Source organism: Bos taurus, chromosome 17 (genome assembly GCF_002263795.3).
Source record: "Bos taurus isolate L1 Dominette 01449 registration number 42190680 breed Hereford chromosome 17, ARS-UCD2.0, whole genome shotgun sequence".
NCBI classification, from domain to species: Eukaryota; Metazoa; Chordata; class Mammalia; order Artiodactyla; family Bovidae; genus Bos; species Bos taurus.
In genome coordinates, this window is record NC_037344.1 from 9,192,346 (window position 1) to 9,211,150 (window position 18,805).

Sequence of the window (18,805 nt, forward strand, 5' to 3'; positions counted from 1 at the left end):
ATGTGAAGTCAAGTGGGCCTTAGAAAGCATCACTACGAACAAAGCTAGTGGAGGTGATGGAATTCCAGTTGAGCTATTCCAAATCCTCAAAGATGATGCTGTGAAAGTGCTGCACTCAATATGCTAGCAAATTTGGAAAACTCAGCAGTGGCCACAGGACTGGAAAAGGTCAGTTTTCATTCCAATCCCAAAGAAAGGCAATGCCAAAGAATGCTCAAACTACCGCACAATTGCACTCATCTCACACGCTAAAGTAATGCTCAAAATTCTCCAAGCCAGGCTTCAGCAGTATGTGAACCTTGAAATTCCTGATGTTCAAGCTGGTTTTAGAAAAGGCAGAGGAACCAGATATCAAATTGCCAACATCCGCTGGATCATGGAAAAAGCAAGAGAGTTCCAGAAAACATCTATTTCTGCTCTATTGACTATGCCAAAGCCTTGACTGTGTGGATCACAATAAACTGAAAGAGATGGGAATACCAGACCACCTGACTTGCCTCTTGAGAAATTTGTATGCAGGTCAGGAAGCAACAGTTAGAACTGGACATGGAACAACAGACTGCTTCCAAATAGGAAAAGGAGTACGTCAAGGCTGTATATTGTCACCCTGTTTATTTAACTTATATGCAGAGTACATCATGAGAAACGCTGGACTGGAAAAGCACAAGCTGGAATCCAGACTGCCGGGAGAAATATCAATAACCTCAGATATGCAGATGACACCATCCTTATGGCAGAAAGTGAAGAGGAACTCAAAAGCCTCTTGATGAAAGTGAAAGTGGAGAGTGAAAAAGTTGGCTTAAAGCTCAACATTCAGAAAACAAAGATCATGGCATCCGGTCCCATCACTTCATGGCAAATAGATGGGGAAACAGTGTCAGACTTTATTTTTCTGGGCTCCAAAATCACTGCAGATGGTGACTGCAGCCATGAAATTAAAAGACGCTTACTCCTTGGAAGGAAAGTTATGACCAACCTAGATAGCATATTCAAAAGCAGAGACATTACTTTGCCAACAAAGGTCCAGCTAGTCAAGGCTATGGTTTTTCCTGTGGTCATGTATGGATGTGAGAGATGGACTGTGAAGAAGGCTGATCGAAGAATTGATGCTTTTGAAGTGTGGTGTTGGAGAAGACTCTTGAGAGTCCCTTGGACTGCAAGGAGATCCAACCAGTCCATTCTGAAGGAGATCAGCCCTGGGATTTCTTTGGAAGGAATGATGCTAAAGTTGAAACTCCAGTACTTTGGCCACCTTACGCAAAGAGTTGACTCATTGGAAAAGACTCTGATGCTGGGAGGGATTGGGGGCAAGAGGAGAAGGGGACTACAGAGGATGAGATGGCTGGATGGCGTCACCGACTCGATGGACGTGAGTGTGAGTGAACTCCAGGAGTTGTTGATGGACAGGGAGGCCTGGCATGCTGCAATTCATGGGGTTGCAAAGAGTCGGACGTGACTAAGCGACTGATCTGATCTGATCTAATTTGTCCTCTTTAAAGGCCTTAACTCCAAGTTCAGTTACAATGGGAGTTAGGGCTATAATACACGAATTTGGGGAAGACACAGTTCAGTCATTACAGTTCCCAAAGTGATCTATATATTCAATGCAATCCCTAATTCAATGACATTTTTTTTTTTTGGTTGAAAGAGAGAAACCCATCTTAAAATCCATATGGAATCTCAAAGGGGCCCTAAATAGTAAAAAAAAAAAAAAAAAAAAAAAAGTTGAAAAAGAACAGTTTGAAGTCTCAAATTTCCTGTGTTTTAAAACATATTACAAAGCTATAGTATTCAGAATAGTATGGTACTGGCATAAAGACAGACATGTAGACCAATGGAATAGAATAGGGAACCCAGAAATAAACACTAATGTATATTGTCAAATAATATATGACAAGAATATGACAAGCCTACTCAGTGGGAAAGAACAGTATCCTTAACAAATGTTGGTAGGAAAACTGGATATCCACATATCAAAGAATGAATGTGGATCCTTACCTTATTCCATATATAAAAATTAACTCAAAATGAATAGAATGCCTGAATGTAAGACCTGAAACAGTAAAAGTTCTACAAGAAAACACACAAGAAGGGTTTTGTGATATCGCATTTGGCAATGTTTTCTTGGATGTGTCTCTAAAAGCACAGACAACAAAATCAAACACAGACAAGTGGGACTATATCAAGATTAAGCCTTCTGTGCATCAAAGGACACAATCAACCAACAGAATACACAGACTATGGAATGGGAGAAAATATGTGCAAGTTGTATATCTGATGATGAGTTAACATCCAGAACATACAAAGAACTTCTTCATCTCAACAATAAAAAGGAAACCATTCAATTCAATAAAGGGCTAAGGACTTGAATAGACATTGCTCCAAGATGATATAAAAACTACCAACAAGCTATGAAAAAATGTTCAGCATATCTATCAGGGAAATGCACTCATATACATGTTGTTCTGGGGGAAGAGGGAATCTCTTTCTTGCACAGAGTGACTGATGAGCTGGCTTGAAAGATAAATAGAATTCTGCCAAGCAGAAAAGGAAGGAGGAATAGGGGAGGGCATGTGCAAAGCAGGCCTATGCTCATGTAACCATAGGTAGTTTGGTTCCAGAGAAGTGGCAAGGAGGAGGATGGAACAGGAGGAGCCCAGGTGCTTAGTGAGCAGCTTTACCATGACTCTTTCCAAATGCTGGAGGCAAAGTACTAGAAGGCAAGCATCGACAGACTCCACTTCTGATGCAGGGGTGACCAACCAGTCAAATGATATTTTCTGGAGGGTGGGAGACAGGGCATTTACTGCAGTGCCACACCTCTACCTAAGGGAAGGATCTGTGCCTCTGCCTGGCTGGCTCCTGATCTGTCTTCTCTCTCTCTCTCTTTCTCCTATCCTGGCCCTTTCATATACACATTCATATGCATGCACCACAACTCTTTCCCTAAGAGTGGCCAACCCAAATAGGTCAGTCTTTAGATGTGATGCATTTGACTCTTTTTCTACAGCTTGGCAGTAGATGGAGAGACATCAGCTATGGCTCAGGAATGCAGCAGCCTACTCTACTGTTATCAGAAGGCATTCCTGTGGTTACGCTATTCCTGCTTATCAATGGCCCTTGAAAACAGAGTCAGCAACTGAGAGGAGCCAGAAGGGCCTCCTTGTTAGATGCCTGACATGCACTGTGAAATTTGCCTGGATCTAGCGGGAAGCTGCTGTTTCTCAGAAAAGGCCCTGCTCTTGGCTTATATGGACACTTTGGCTTAAGATCCCACTTCATGGGTTTCATACCCAGAGACATGACCCTCTAATCTGTCTGTATGAAAATTTCCCATGGATACCAGTAGGACTTTCTCCTAAAACATCACTAGCCCTAAGACACAGTCAATGAAGTCTGGACATTTTTATTAGAAAATTTAAAACTCAAAACATTCTTTGTGTTCTCCTTCATCCCATCTTATCTCTTTTGTTTCCAAGTTCTGGAACTCCTAGAATATAATGCATAATATGTAATAATATATAATATCTGTCATAGTACTCTATCATCAGAATAGAGTGCAAAATCCTCAGTCTAGCATACAAGTCTTCTTAGGATCAGGATGATATCCCCTCTCTAACCATACCACTGACCCTTTGGCACTTGCTGCATCTCTCCTAAACTACCGACCAGAATTCAGCAACCACGTCATGTTCTCTGCCATTGCTCCGCCTTTGCACATGCTGCTATTCTCTTGGATTCTTCCTTACAAGGTTTTTTTTTCCCTACCTACCTTGATCTGAATAACTCCTGAGCTACCTGCTCCATCTGTTGGAATTCTGAGACGGGTATCCCTTTTCATGTTCTTAGTCCCTCAGGCATCCTCTGTATGGTATACGTAAGCATATCACCATTGTCTGCACCCCCAATCTCACTAACAGGGATGGATCTCTTTTTCTGGAGGATTGTAGTTCCACGTTAAATGCACCAGCTCAGCCCTCCTGCTCTGCCATCCACAGTGGGTAGATTTTCATCTTCAGAAGGAACCACATACTCATTTCAGTGTCTCAAACGAAAAGGAAAAAGGCAGCAGGTGGAGAAGGGTTACTACGTTTTAACTGAAGAGGGGAAAGATAGCCCCCCAGAATTCTTCATGTGCCTCATGGGCCAACACTTGTCCTATGGCTTCCCTCACAAGGAAGTTTGAGAAAGCAAGAATGTGATAAACCAGAAAGGATTTTAATAACTGGTCCAATTATGATTCATTTCCTGGAGATGGTACATGGCCTACCTAAAAAACTTGGGATTTTGTTAGCCAGAGAGAGACTATAGCTTTTGGACAGTCAAGTCATAGCATATGCCACACTTAGATTTCGCAAAATAAAAATATTAAACACACTCTTGAATATTATACCAACAGGAAGTAAAATATAAGAAGCAAGTAAAATCATTTCTGTGGTAATAAAATACTATATTTATTTCTTGGGGCTCAGATGGGTGTTGTATTCCATAATATCTCAAATTATCAAGATATTTTTAGGACTGTTTACACATACTTATGATGAGAACAATATACAGAAAACAACACAAGGACTTAACTTCATAGAACCACATGCATTTAAAGCCCTGATTATACCATACAGATCAGAAACTATCCTTATGGGCTAATCAGTTAGTTTTGATGTATGTGTTTAGAAGTTTGACATGGCCTTAGTGACAGGTTTGGGAGGAAGAAAGTTGGAATTACCATAATTATTGTTTCCATTAGCCACATATTTAGAAAAGATTTGTTGCAGGTGTTTTATGAGTGATGTCTCTGAAGATATTCAATCTCCAATTGCACATAAAGCCATTTCCACAGCAATGCATAAAGGGTATGGTCAGAAGTGATAATGGTACATTTCTTTTATCCTGTTTCTATTGAAATGATTTCATCCAATGCTAAAGTAGATTGAGGCGAGTTAACTCAGATGAGTGCCCTGGATGAGTAAAGACAGCATCATGAATTGGGTTTGTCCATGTGTCAATGCAAACTGCTCCCTGATAGCAAGGGAAAATAACAGCTTCCCCACCCACCTCTGTACTACCCTACTTCCCTTTCCACTCTCCTTAATCTATCCATTGTGGCTGTTTCAAAAGACAAGAATATTCATTGGCCCCTGGGCTAATAATGATCTCAAGGTTCAGTTCAGTTCAGTTCAGTTGCTCAGTCGTGTCCAACTCTTTGCAACCCCATGAATCGCAGTACACCAGGCCTCCCTGTCTCAAGGTTGGATATGAGTAAAACCTTTAGTGTGCTAGAAGGTAAGGATTAAGGGACACAGAGCTCCAGGACTTACTTTTATAGAAAGAACAAAAACAAGTGTGTCTTTGGATTTGCTTCTTCCCTACATCAGAGAAGGCAATGGCACCCCACTCTAGTACTCTTGCCTGGAAAATCCCATGGGTGGAGGAGCCTAGTAGGCTGCAGTCCATGGGGTCACTAAGAGTCAGACACGACTGAGCAACTTTACTTTCACTTTTCACTTTCATGCATTGGAAAAGGAAATGGTAACCCACTCCAGTGTTCTTGCCTGGAGAATCCCAGGGACGGCAGAGCCTGGTGAAATAGAACCAGGTCTTGTCCTCATTTAAGAAAAAGTGCCTTCCTCTCTACTCCATTTTCCCTTAGAAGACAAGGGGGAACAACAGAAAGCAGAGGGAAAAGGTGATTTGGGCAGCACCTGGCCTATGCAAGAGTTCAGAGATTCTCCACAAGGCCTTGCTTGATCTCCAAAAAAATGAACAACATAACGTGCAAAAAAAAGTACAGATGTTGATAAAGTGCCAGACCTGATCTTCTATGCATATATATCCATCAGAATTTGTTTAGGAAAGTGTGGCAGGGCAAGGGCTAGGTTTCGGAATTCATATACCATCTAGCCAATTATTGTTTCTCAACCACTTACTCCTGGAGAAGGCAATGGCACCCCACTCCAGTACTCTTGCCTGGAAAATCCCAGGGACAGAGGAGCCTGGTGGGCTGCAGTCCATGGGGTCACTAAGAGTCGGACATGACTGAGCAACTTCACTTTCACTTCTCACTTTCATGCATTGGAGAAGGAAATGACAACCCACTCCAGTGTTCTTGCCTGGAGAATCCCAGGGACGGGGGAGCCTGGTGGGCTGCCATCTATGGGGTCGCACAGAGTCGGACACAACTGAAGCGACTTAGCAGCAGCAGCAGCAGCAACCACTTACTCCAAACTCTGTCCTCCCTAAAGGCCAGATATCTCGTAGTATACGTCCTTGATTATAATAGGGGAAGTCACATAGCACTATGACTTAAAGAACCAAGTACAGACAATGCAATAAAAAGAATGCAGTTTAGCAATCCACAGATCTGAGTTTGAATCTTAGCACAGTTACTTCCTCAATCTATGAATTTTGGTAATGTGTTTAGTTAGACTGAGTGTTGGTTTCCTTATTGAATTTGTAACAATTAACTCAGGAATTTATTAATAGGATTAAATGTCTAAGTGAAACAATTAACACTTTATAAAAATGGTATAGATGATCTCATATGCAAAGCAGAAATAGAGACACAGATGTAGAGAACAAACATATGGATGACAAGGGGTAAGGCAGTGGTGGGGACGGACTGGGAAGAATTAGGAGATTGGGATTAACACATACACACTACTGATCAGTCAGTTCAGTTCAGTCGCTCAGTGATGTCCAACGATTTCCGACCCCATTGACTGCAGCACGCTGGCCCTCCCTGTCCATCACCAATTTCCGGAGTTTACTCAAACTCATGTGCATTGAGTTGGTGATGTCATCCAACCATCTCATTTTCTGTCATCCCCTTCTCCTCCTGCCTGCAATTTTTCCCAGCATCAGGGTCTTTCAAATGAGTCAGTTCTTCCCATCAGGTGGCCAAAGAACAGGACTCTCAGCTTCAGCATCAGTCCTTCCAATGAATATTCAGGACTGATCTCCTTCAGAATGGACTGGTTGGATCTCCTTGCAGTCCAAGGGACTCTCAAGAGTCTTCTCCAACACCACAGTTCAAAAGCATCAATTCTTTGGCGCTCAGTTTTCTTTACAGTCCAAATTGCACATGCATACATGACTAATGGAAAAATCATAGCCTTGACTAAATGGACCTTTGTTGGCAAAGTAATGTTTCTGCTTTTTAATAAGCTGTCTAGGTTGGTCATAACTTTTTTCCAAGAAGCAAGCATCTTTTAATTTCATAGCTGCAGTCACCAACTGAAGTGATTTTGGAGCCCAAAAAAGTAAAGCCTGTCACTATTTCTACTGTTTCCCCATCTATTTGCCATGAAGTGATGGGACCAGATCCCATGATCTTAGTTTTCTGAATGTTGAGCTTTAAGCCAACCTTTTAACTCTCCTCTTTCACTTTCATCAAGAGGCCCTTAAGTGCTTCTTCACTTTCTGCCTTAAGGGTGGTGTCATCTGCATATCTGAGGTTATTGATATTTCTCCCATCAATCTTGATTCCAGCTTGTGCTTCATCCAGTCCAGCATTTCTCATGATCTACTCTGCATACAAGTTAAATAAGTAAGGTGACAATATACAGCCTTGACATACTCCTTTCCTGTTTTGGAACCAGTCTGTTGTTCCATGTCCAGTTCTAACTGTTGCTTCTTGACCTGCATACAGATTTCTCAGGAGACAGGTCAGGTGGTCTGGTATTCCCATCTCTTTCAGAATTTTCCACAGTTTATTGTGATCCACACTGTCAAAGGCTTTGGCATAGTCAGTAAAGCAGAAGTAGATGTTTTTCTGGAACTCTCTTGCTTTTTCGATGATCCAGTGGATGTTGGCAATTCGATCTCTGGTTCCTCTGCCTTTTCTAAATCCAGCTTGGACATCTGGAAGCTCATAGTTCAGGTACTGTTGAAGTCTGGCTGGGAGAATTTTGAGTATTACTTTACCAGCATGTGAGATGAGTGCAATTGTGCAGAAATTTGAGCATTCTTTGGCATTGCCTTTCTTTGGGATTAGAATGAAAACTGACCTTTTCCAGTCTGTGGCCACTGCTGAGTTTTCCAAATGTGCTGGCATATTGAGTGCAGCACTTTCACAGCATCACCTTTCAGGATTTGAAATAGCTCAACTGGAATTCTATCACCTCCGCTAGCTTTGTTCGTAGTGATGCTTTCTAAGGCCCACTTGACTTCACATTCCAGGATGTCTGGCTCTAGGTGAGTGATCACACCATTTTGATTGTCTAGGTTGTGAAGATCTTTTTCATATAGTTCGTCTGTGTAGTCTTGTCACCTCTTCTTAATATCTTCTGCTTCTGTTAGGTGCATACCATTTCTGTCCTTTATTGTGCCATCTTTGCATAAAAAGTGCAAAGTACACTACTGATACTGTGTATAAAATAAATAACCAGTGAGAACCTGCTGGATAGCACAGGGAACTCTACTCAGTGTTCTGTGGTGACCTAAATGGGAAAGAAATCCAAAAAAGAGAGGATATATGTGTACATATAACTGATTCACTTTGCAGTACAGTAGAAACTAACACAACATTGTAAAACAACTACACTCTAATAAAAAGTAACAAAAAAAGTTTTATGAAATGTGCCAGACATTTAATGTATGTTCAACAAGTGTTAACCTTCCAAGTGAAAATTATTACTAGAACACTAACTCAAAACTGTTATCTATGATAAATCAATAGTAAGATATTCTTGCCTGGAGAATCCCTTGGACACAGGAGTCTGGTGGGCTAGAGTCCATAGGGTCGCAAAGAGTCAGACATGACTGAAGCAACTGAGCAACAGCAGCAAGATATTCTTATAAAAAAGTATTTGTTTTTATTACATAAACATTAAGAAAAGATGAAGCTGATCCTATGTTTCTAGGCAAGTTATGTTACCATCATATAAATTAATTGAGAGCATAGATTAGCAAGGTATTTATTATCTTTACTTCAGTATTTTAAAAGGCAGCAGAATTAAGTGCTGACCATATTTTGAAAGACTCCAGAATAGCACAGGATTGATTAAAGGTCTGTCACCACAGATTGGATATGTTGATTTCATTTCCCCAAAAGTATCCACATAGCAACTTGGCAGTACACAAATATTCTGAAAATTCTAACAGTTTTATTTTTTTACAGAAAATAATAATTGCACCCTTCCCTAAAATGTTAGGTCACATTTTCATTTTAAAGACTCATAATCCTTTCATAAGCTAACAATTTTGTTCACTCCAATCCTGTCATTGTGAATTTGAAAGAAGGTCACGACAAACAGGTACTTAACCAAAGTAGGGGCTTTGCCTATTGATTGAAGGCATATAATACAAAATCAGGAACTCAAGGAAATAACTCTCCTCTCAATTCTACTGTAATAACAGCTATTTTTTTTATTCTCTTATTACAGTTAATTTAAGATCAAGTCCTATGCCTTAAAGTCTTTTGTCTCTTTTGCAGCACTTGTTAGGATACCTTGTATATAGTGGGTACCCAATGAAGGTTTACCGCATTGCACTGAGTTGATCATCCATCTTATTCACTAGATTTGGCTGTGAATAACTTAAAAAATTTTTTTTCCAAAAAATTAAGTCCACCCACGAAGGAAAAAGGCAGAAGGATGCTGTGGCAAAAATGCTCTCCTGGAAAACAGATCTTGGTTCTGGTCCCAGCTTTATGTGACTTGGGACAAATCACTTGAAATTTCCAGATCAACTTTCTCCATAAAACAAGGATGCTAGACAAGATGTATGTGCCAGACTGTAAGGCCCACCGTAAGCCATTCAAAATAAAGTACACGGAACTGAAGATGCTTGCAGAAAGACAATACAAAAATAGTTTTGAATAACTTCAGAATTATTGGGTTAAGAGCTAGCATTCCAGAATGACGGCTTCAAAGGAAATAATAAATATTTATTTATTCTAGTATGTGGTGAGGTGTTTTTTTTTTTTTTTTTTTTAGGTTACATTTCTTTAGAGTTACATGTTATATAGTCATTAAGATACAATTCAAGAGAGCAAATGTCAACAAAGTTCTGAAGTTGCTTGGCATATTATCAATCATTATTTAGAGTTTCCTTTTATTTTTTTGCCATAATGTATTTGGCTAGGAACACAGACATTTGTGTGATGTAATGAGAAGGAAATAAAGTTTAATCTACTGCTCCTTCAACCTTAGCCACTCAACACTTACCTCATGAGAGACCCTGATGCTCTTAATGAATTCCCAAGGTCACTAAACAACTTGGAAGATTTTAGATTTCTACAAGGTGATTCCAGGGGCTCACTCTTTGCCAAGTCATATGCAGGTGGCTAGAGTAAGTTTCCCCAGATGGCGCTAGTGGTACTTAAAAAAACAACAAAAAACCCACCTGCCAATGCAGGAGACATAAGAGATGCCTGAGACATGGGTTCGATCTCTGGGTCAGGAAAATTCACTGGAGGAGGGCAAGACAACCCACTCCAGTATTCTTGCCTGGAGAATCCCCATGGACAGAGGAGCCTGGCAGGCTACAGTCCACAGGGTCACAGAGAGTCGGACACAACTGAAGTGACTTAGCAGGCAAGCAGGCATAATAAGTTTGCTTCCTACACTTTTCACATTGTGCGTGCTAAGTCGCTTCAGTCATGTCTGGCTCTTTGCCCACATTTCATGTCACACTTGTGCTTTTCTATGAATGTTTTTAAGTCGCCATGCACCAGAATAGTCGCTACATTTGCAACCATGCAATAACATACGTTCATGTTACCTTAGACCCATCTCAGAGAAAGGTCTAAGTTCATGTAATCAACTCTCCAACAGCTGGTACAGTTTGAAAAGTGTGGGCCTTCCCATTGTATGGATCTTGTTTTGTTTCCTTTTGCTTTTTGAACACTGCACCCTAAGTGCACTTCCTTTCTCCCCTTGCAACTTCTAAGTAAAATGGAATTCTCAGCTCACTAGCGCAGGTCTCACTGCAGACCCGACACAAACACCCACACACTTCCCTCCGACAGGGATCCGTACTCAAGACCAGAAGTTGGCCATGGCTATGCTGATTACACACTTCTGTTGGATTTCCATGGAATTTGGTTTCATTCGATTGTAGGTTCAATGTGTTGTTTTTTTTTTAAAGAAAAATTTCCGTCTCCCTACCTCAAGGTTAGGGTGAGTCAGAGAGGTTTCAAAAGGGAGCGGCATTGCCACGTGAATGTTCTGACACCAGAGAGGAGGCTCTCAAGCCACCTCAAAGCAGCCGAGTCCCAGCCTGCTCCGGATAGCTGTGGAGCGGAACCAATTTCTAAATGTCTTCATCTGGTCCCTCCTACTTTCATGGTTGCTCTGGGGGTGGTGAGAATCAGGACGCACTGAAAGCTGCCGGGACATCTGACTCTTTATTTTCTTGGCTCTACGTGTCTTAACTCTCTGCACCAGTCCTCCCGACGGTGCAGCGTTTCACTTTTGAGAGCATAGGCAAAAGCAGGCAGGCAGAGGCGGGCAGGAGCCCTCACCACCGCTCAGGGAGAGGAGAGAAGAGCCACTGCCCCCGCTCCGCTCATGTGCCAGGGGCCCTGCCGGTCAATGCCACCTGTCCCACAGGCTCTCACCTGAACTTCCCAGTCCTGAGGAGGAGGAGGGGGAAGCAAACTGATGCTAAGAGGAATGGGATGGGGAGGGAGGTGGGAGGGGGGTTCAGGATGGGGAACACATGCACACCCATGGCTAATTCATGTCAATGTATGGCAAAAACCACCACAACATTGTAAAGTAATTAGCCTCCAATTAAAATAAATAATTTTTTTCAACGGAATGCATTTGGATTTCATGGTTAGATGTGGTGTTTGAAGGACAGGGGTGTGCAGAGAGATAACAGACTCAAATAACTGAAAATCAGTTGCATGATTAGACCTGCTCCTTGCCGTTCCAAAAACTCAATAAAGGATCTAATGGAAGACATGGGGCGGGTTGAGCTCTGTATGAGAACTTCTTACCATGTTCGTCAATCACAACGGGTTGCTAGGGGCAACGTTCAGATTCTGAGGGTATTCAAGCAAGTTTGGGGAGTCATCGGGGGTGGGAATCACTGTCAGGAGGGATGTGTGGTGTTGGGGAAGAAGAACACCCCACCCCTTGCCCTGCACCGCCATCTCTGCTCCTAGAGAAGCAGACAGCAGCCCCTGCTTTAGCCCCTCCCACCGCCCCACGGACGGAGAACGTTCTCATCTGATTGGACGGAAGCCCGCATCTCTGGATCCTATTTTAACAGAGGGTAGTGTTACTGTGTTTTGAGAAAGACCTGGCATGTCCTGCTTCCCTCTCTCATTTCCTGTGTCTACTCAGAGCACATCACTCCCACTTTCTCTTTAAATTTTGGCTTCAGAAGGTCAGTCAAGCCTGGCAGTGGATAAACAGCCCAGAGTGGAGAGGGGCTGCACGTGCTGCTCCCCACCCTTCTCCCCGGCACAGGTAGGCATGGTCGGCCAGCCTTTGTCGCACTGCACAGGTGACAGCCATAGGGACTGAGACTTCCTTCAGAGGAAGCCAGAGGCCTCATCTAGACTTCCAGTATTAAACTGTGTTCTCGCACCTTTTCCTTTTGTTAAGATTTTTTTTTTTTTAATTTGGGCCTATTTTTAAAATACTGAATTTGTTACAGTATTGCTTCTGTTTTATATTTTGGTTTTCTGGCAGCAAAGCATGTGGGACCTTAGCTGTCTGACCAGGGATTGAATTTGCATCACCTGCATTGGAAGGTGAAGTCTTAACCACTGGACCAAATGTATCTTTGAAGAAAGCCCAACAATATGAGTGTTTCTATTCACCCTGCCATTAATCAAGATAGTTCTTCCTTTCCTATTTTTTTTTTAATTGGAGGCTAATTACTTTACAATATTGTGATGGTTTTTGCCATACATTCACACATGGGTGTACATGTGTTCCCCATCCTGAACCTCCCTCCCACCCACTTAGTTTTATTATATTTATATGTACACTCAAAACCTCAAACAAAACCCAATCAAAAGTGGCACACTTACTCAGAGAGGTTTGAACAGAACACACGTTTTCCATAACATTCAGTTCAGTTCAATTGCTTAGTCGTGTCCGACTCTTTGTGACCCCATGAATCGCAGCACGCCAGGCCTCCCTGTCCATCACCAACTCCCGGAGTTCACTCAGACTCATGTCCATCCATAACATTACTAAAGCATAAACAGGATTTTATAAGTGTATAGAAATTATTTTCAGGAAAGACTCCAAGTGTCTTCACTGGAAACTGTGAGAATATATGGCAGTGTGAGGATCATCATATAATTCATAATGTCTTTTAACCCTAAGACCTTAAAACTCAGAAAAATATGATGTTTTTATTTAGCTTAATACTTTCTCAGTTCAATCATCATCTATTAGGTTCAAAAATACAACTAGAATTTCTACAGATTCACAGATAGAATTGATTGTATCTGTTGGTAAATTCTACCTGTTGAATCAATCAATGAAAATTCTTTGCAACCTACTGGAGAAAGTGTAAATTCTAAATAGTCCCCAGAAATAAATTGTCAGCACACCCACAAGACTGGCTTTAGTAAACAGGAGGCTAGTTGCCATGTGTCCCAAATAAACAATAAACAGATAGTCTTTGTACCTTCTGGCAGAAAGTTCATCCTTCTCTGAAGCAAACTATTCCTTTAAAAATCTCTCAAGTGCTTTTCTTGTGGTGTTTCTGATATCAGCACAATCAGGAAGCAATGAAAGCGTTGGCTGAAAAGCCAGTTTTCACTGAGCTCCGCAGGCCAGTGAGAATGAAGATTAATTCAAATAAACTCTGGAATGCCAGCCAAACCCCTGAAACTTGGTAGCAATACACCCACTAAGTTGGTTCTGTGTTTGCAGTCCTACCTTATCCTGAAATGACCTGAATGAAAAGCCAGTGTCAGATGACATATGACATCAAGTGTTCAATGAGAATTCTGTTGGCACGATATCCCATTTGACAGCTCGTGCTCTTTGGTCTTCCTCAGCACTCAGGAAGGACTGAATCCCTTTTCAACCTCCAGCAAAACCTGCAGGACAGAAATTTAACTCCTTAGGGAAGTAACTGAATGCATTTATAGATTTGGTTATGGACTGGAAAACAGTAAAGCCCTAATTGAAGTATCTTTCTTTTCCCCATAGAGAATCTTTTTTGACATTCATTTCACTTGTATATGAGAATCATTTTAATACATTTGATTTTGTTACTAAAGATGCAAAAGGGCCTATATTTCATTCAAAGCTGAAACTGGAAGTATTTAACTAGTTGAGTGTTCTCTTTCTCCCAATGAACATTAACTCAGTACTTTATCTTGCTTGACTTTTCAAATATGGTGCTTTACAGTACCTTGATTTATAGCCAGGTATATCTAAAGGTTATGTCAGCATTTACATTATAAGGCCATGTTTTGTGGGTTGATAACTAAAGTCTTAAAAAAATAATTCTGACTGAAACTTGCAATGTCGAGGGTCCACCCTGAAACATGTTTGTTCCTAGATGTACTACACATACACACACACACACACACACACACACACACTGGAATTCAACAACTCCTGTTTGTAAAATACATTCATTCAATATGTTGCCTTGATGAAAATGAAAGAAACTCAAGGCTATGAAGTGAAATCAAACAGCTATCATCCAATGATATCTACTTATATTCCAAGATTCATGTAGTAGGTTTGAAAGAAATATGATAAAAGAATTGATTGTATAATTTTACATAGATTAATATATAGAAAGATGAAGTAATACCTTCACGAAAAATTAGCTTTCTTTTAGCCAGAAAGCTTTCTCTTAGCTTTCTCTTTCTTCCACACTCTATAGAAGATATTCTCTGAATTTCTCTGCAGATGTGATCCCATGTCCTTGAACACACTTATTACAATCCATCATCTACATAGCAATAGACAGGGCCGTGATCACAAACCAGAACTGGTGCTTGATCTGGTAAGTCATTAAGCAAATATATTCCTAAGTCATATGAGGCTTGTGTGCCCACTGCCTACCTATAAAAGGAAAATGGGATTTCTAATACACAGATTGCTTTTAAGACTTGTAAAGTGGTAGTCTTCAATTCACATCTTGCCCATTTTGCATGATTTGACTACTTTCAAAAGCTAAAACACACCGGGATAAGTTTTTTATGGTCGTCTTTAAGATTACTATATTTGTCATTGTGTGGTCATGAAATCTGTTAGCAAGTTAAGAAATAAAAGTATTTTCACTGAGACATTTTTTAAATTAAGAATTATGGGAAAATCTGAGACAACATCAATACCAAAATCTAAATGTATCAAAAAGATAAGGCAGAGAGAGAACAAGATGGTGGAGGAGGAGGTGGACGTGGAGTGCCTCTCTCTCCACGGATACATCAGGAACACACCTTCAGACACAGAAGTGCATGTAGAACACCAGCTCAGAGCAGACAGGAGGACCCGACCAGAGGAAAAAAACATATAGAACCACGCAGAACTTGGTAGGATGAAGGAACTAGGAGGAAAAACAGGAGTGTTATTAGGATTGGACCTGCCCTCAGTGGGCGGGGAAACTGAAGCAGGGGTCCAATCCCCACAGTGGGGCAACTGTCTGAGTCAGAGGAGAAACATTTAAGGCTGACAGTGAAACAGCTGACCTGTGGCAGAGTAAATGGAATGAGAATCAGATAGTCCTTGCAGCCATACATACCACGGACAGAAAAGCTAGTCTCTGGGAAGGCACAGTGGCTGAGAGCTGGAGTTTAGGGATTGCGGAGCAATCCTAGGGCAAGGGCTGCTGTTGACTGTGGAGAGATGGATTGAGGTGATGTCAGGGAGGAGATTGTGGTGGGAAATGCTGGTGGAGGAAAACCAGGCAGCCATGGAAGCAAGGCAACACTGCTGAGTCATGCTAGTGGCTGGAGCCATCACCATAGCCTCTCTCCCCCAACATGCCAGCTCGGGCAGCTGAGCAATAGAGAGGCCGGTCCATCAAATGCCTGATGCACTCAACTACAGAGCAGGACCCCACCCAGGGAGCTCCTTTCAGTGACTGACGCACCAAACTACAGAGTAGGACCCAAGCCAGGGGGGCCCCTCTATGTGCCTGATGTTCTGAACAACAGAGAAAGACTCCAGGGAAGGGAGTCCTCTAAGTGCCTGAACCAGTAGAGCTACGGAGAAACACTGGCCAAAGAGACTTTCTGGTCGCCAGCTACAAGACACTGGAAAAAAGACTCTGCTAGAGCCATAACTCCTGAGGCAGAGGCAGTGCGTGTCCCTGCACACTTGTCGCCACCAGGGCCCCCAAAAGCCAAGCAGCTGCAACACCTTCACGCTCGATTCTCACTGGGGCAGAGCTGCCACAGGCAAAAAAAGTTTCGCATCTATGCGCGTAGGGTTGCTTCGGTCGTGTCCGACTCTGTGACCCTGTAGACTGGGGCCTGCCAGACTTCTCTGTCAGAAAGGGGGTTCTCCAGGCAAGAATACTGGAGTATATTGGCCAATACAGGTTGCCATCCCCTTCTAGACCACTGTATTTCCTGCTCCCTAGCCGCCAGCTCCCCTGAATACCTGGTGCTGCCAGAACTCCTGTGACCCCAAGCACCACCTCCACCTGGCCCTCACAGGGGCAAACCCAAGCCCTCCAGGGCAGCCTCGGGAACTAAACCCCAGTGGACAACCCACATGTAGAGGTGGAAATAAAACCACAATTGAAACCCAGGGGCAGTGTGGCTAAGGAAGAAGATCCAAAACCTTCCCATCAGCTGTACAGCTGCAGATTAAATCAACTAAGCAGACTGTGTCTATGAAATATATAAAAGGCCATTGAGAGCACCTACAAAAGAAAAATGCACTAGTTCTGATAGTTGTGGACATTGGAGGCAAGAACACACAGGAGTAGGACCAGATTAGAACCTGAGCTGCCCCCACTGCAGGTCCAGAGATCAGCACAGTGTTGGAGGGCATCCTAGGGAGGTAAGGTGGACTGACTCCCAGGGAGGGAAAGGACTCTGACGGCAGTGACTCAAGAAAAACACTTATTATTCTTATTTTTTGACTTGTTCTATAAATTCTTTTGGATTTTTTTTCTTTTATCTTTTCCTTTCTTTCCACCTCTGTTGTAGTTGTTGATTTTATTGGCACTAAGAAATCCAATTAAGCTTTTGAGCTTTTTTTGCCTCAGTCACATAAACCTCTGCCTCTACATTGGGCTTTTGCAGTTCTGTGGATTTTTCCTCTTTTTTTAACTTTAATTTTTTATACCTATTATTATTTTTTTCTACATTTATCCTTTGTTTGCTTTTCCTACTGCTCTTTTCCCCTTTCAGTTAATCTTTAATGCATATAAATCTTCTTTATCTACCTCTGTTTAACTTTGCACATCTATTCTTTCTTTTAATTCTCTCCTTTCCTCGCAACATATTTGTTAGTTTTATTGTCATTGCTTTATTCCCCAGTTGGCACTTTGCTTTAATTTTGTTTTCCAGTTTCTGCTTTAGTCAGCTTTGTTCTGGTAGATATAATTCTTGGTTTCATTTGTTCACCCAGTCAATCTATCGTACTTTACTTTTGTCAGGCTGTTTCAATTTTGCTTATGGGTGTATACATACATGTGTATATTCAGTCACACTTTTTATTGTTGTTATAAACCTCTGCCTCTATGTTGGGCCTTAGGAGTTCTGTGGAGCTTTCCTTTTTTTTCCCCCCTTTTTTCTCTCTTCTTCTGTTTTTCTTTTTTCTTTTCTCTCCTTTATAATTTTAATTTTTTTAAACCTATTATATATTTTATACATTTCCTTTGTTTGTCTTTCCTACAGTTCTTTTCCCCTTGCAGTTAATCTTTAATGTATATAAATCTTCTTCATCTACCTCTGGGTAACTTTGCATGTCTATTCTTTCTTTTCTTTCTTTCCTTTCCTCTCAATATATTTGTTAGATTTGTTTTCATTGTTTTATTACCCACTGGGCACTTTGCTTTAGTTTTAGTTTCCAGTTTGTGCTTAAGTTAGTTTTTTTCTTAACTGGTAAATATAAGTTTTGATTTCCTTTGTTCGCCAAGTCAATCTACTGTATTTTTGTTGGACTATTTTGACTTTGCTCATGGGTGTATATGTATATAGGTATATTCCATTATTTTAATTATTATTTGCCTGATTTTGTAGCTGCCATTTATCTGGGGTTCATCTTTGGTTTCTTGTTTTTGGATATTTGTTTTAATCTCTCTTAATGCCATAACAAACCACTTATGGAGTCTTTGTTCCTGACCAGAAATCAAGCCCTGAGCCTTTGGAGTAGGAGAACTGACTCCAAGACCCTAGACTACCAGAGAGCTAACCCTAGGGAGTGTCAGATAGTGAGGACTCACACAAAGGAGACCACTTGAATACAAGACCCAGCATCACCCAACCACCAGTAGCACCCTGTGCAGGACAATTCCCCTAAACAAAAAAACAAAACAAAAATACAAACCCAATCATCAGCAGACAGGATTACTACCTCACACAGCTTGGCCCATCAGAGAGACAGACAGTGCACTAAGTCCTGTCCAACTCTTGCAACCCCATGGACTGTAGCCTGCCAGGCTCCTCTGTTTATCGGATTCTCCAGGCAAGAATACTGGAGTGGGTTTCCATTTCCTTCTCTTGCCCATCAGAGGAAAAACAAACAAACAAAAACTCAGCACAAATCTCACACAAACCACTGGCCCAACCTTAGGAAGGCAGAAACCAAAAGGAAGAAAGAATTCAACTTTCCTTGAAGCCTGGGAAAAGGAGACCTCGAACACAGTAACTTTAAAAAAAATAATGAAAAGGCAGAGAAATACTGCACAAATGAAG

At 41.5% G+C, this 18,805-nt stretch overlaps 1 long non-coding RNA gene across 1 annotated transcript in view; it reads left to right on the forward strand.

The window, feature by feature from the left end:
- The first annotated feature begins 11,164 nt into the window (after nucleotides 1–11,164).
- LOC112441991 (uncharacterized) overlaps nucleotides 11,165–18,805 on the forward strand; it is a 32,092-nt gene continuing 24,451 nt past the window's right edge. Inside the window, exons 1-2 of the long non-coding RNA XR_003029947.2 lie at nucleotides 11,165–12,419; nucleotides 14,841–14,937. This is a non-coding gene — a long non-coding RNA (uncharacterized lncRNA). The remainder of the gene's footprint in view (nucleotides 12,420–14,840; nucleotides 14,938–18,805) is intronic.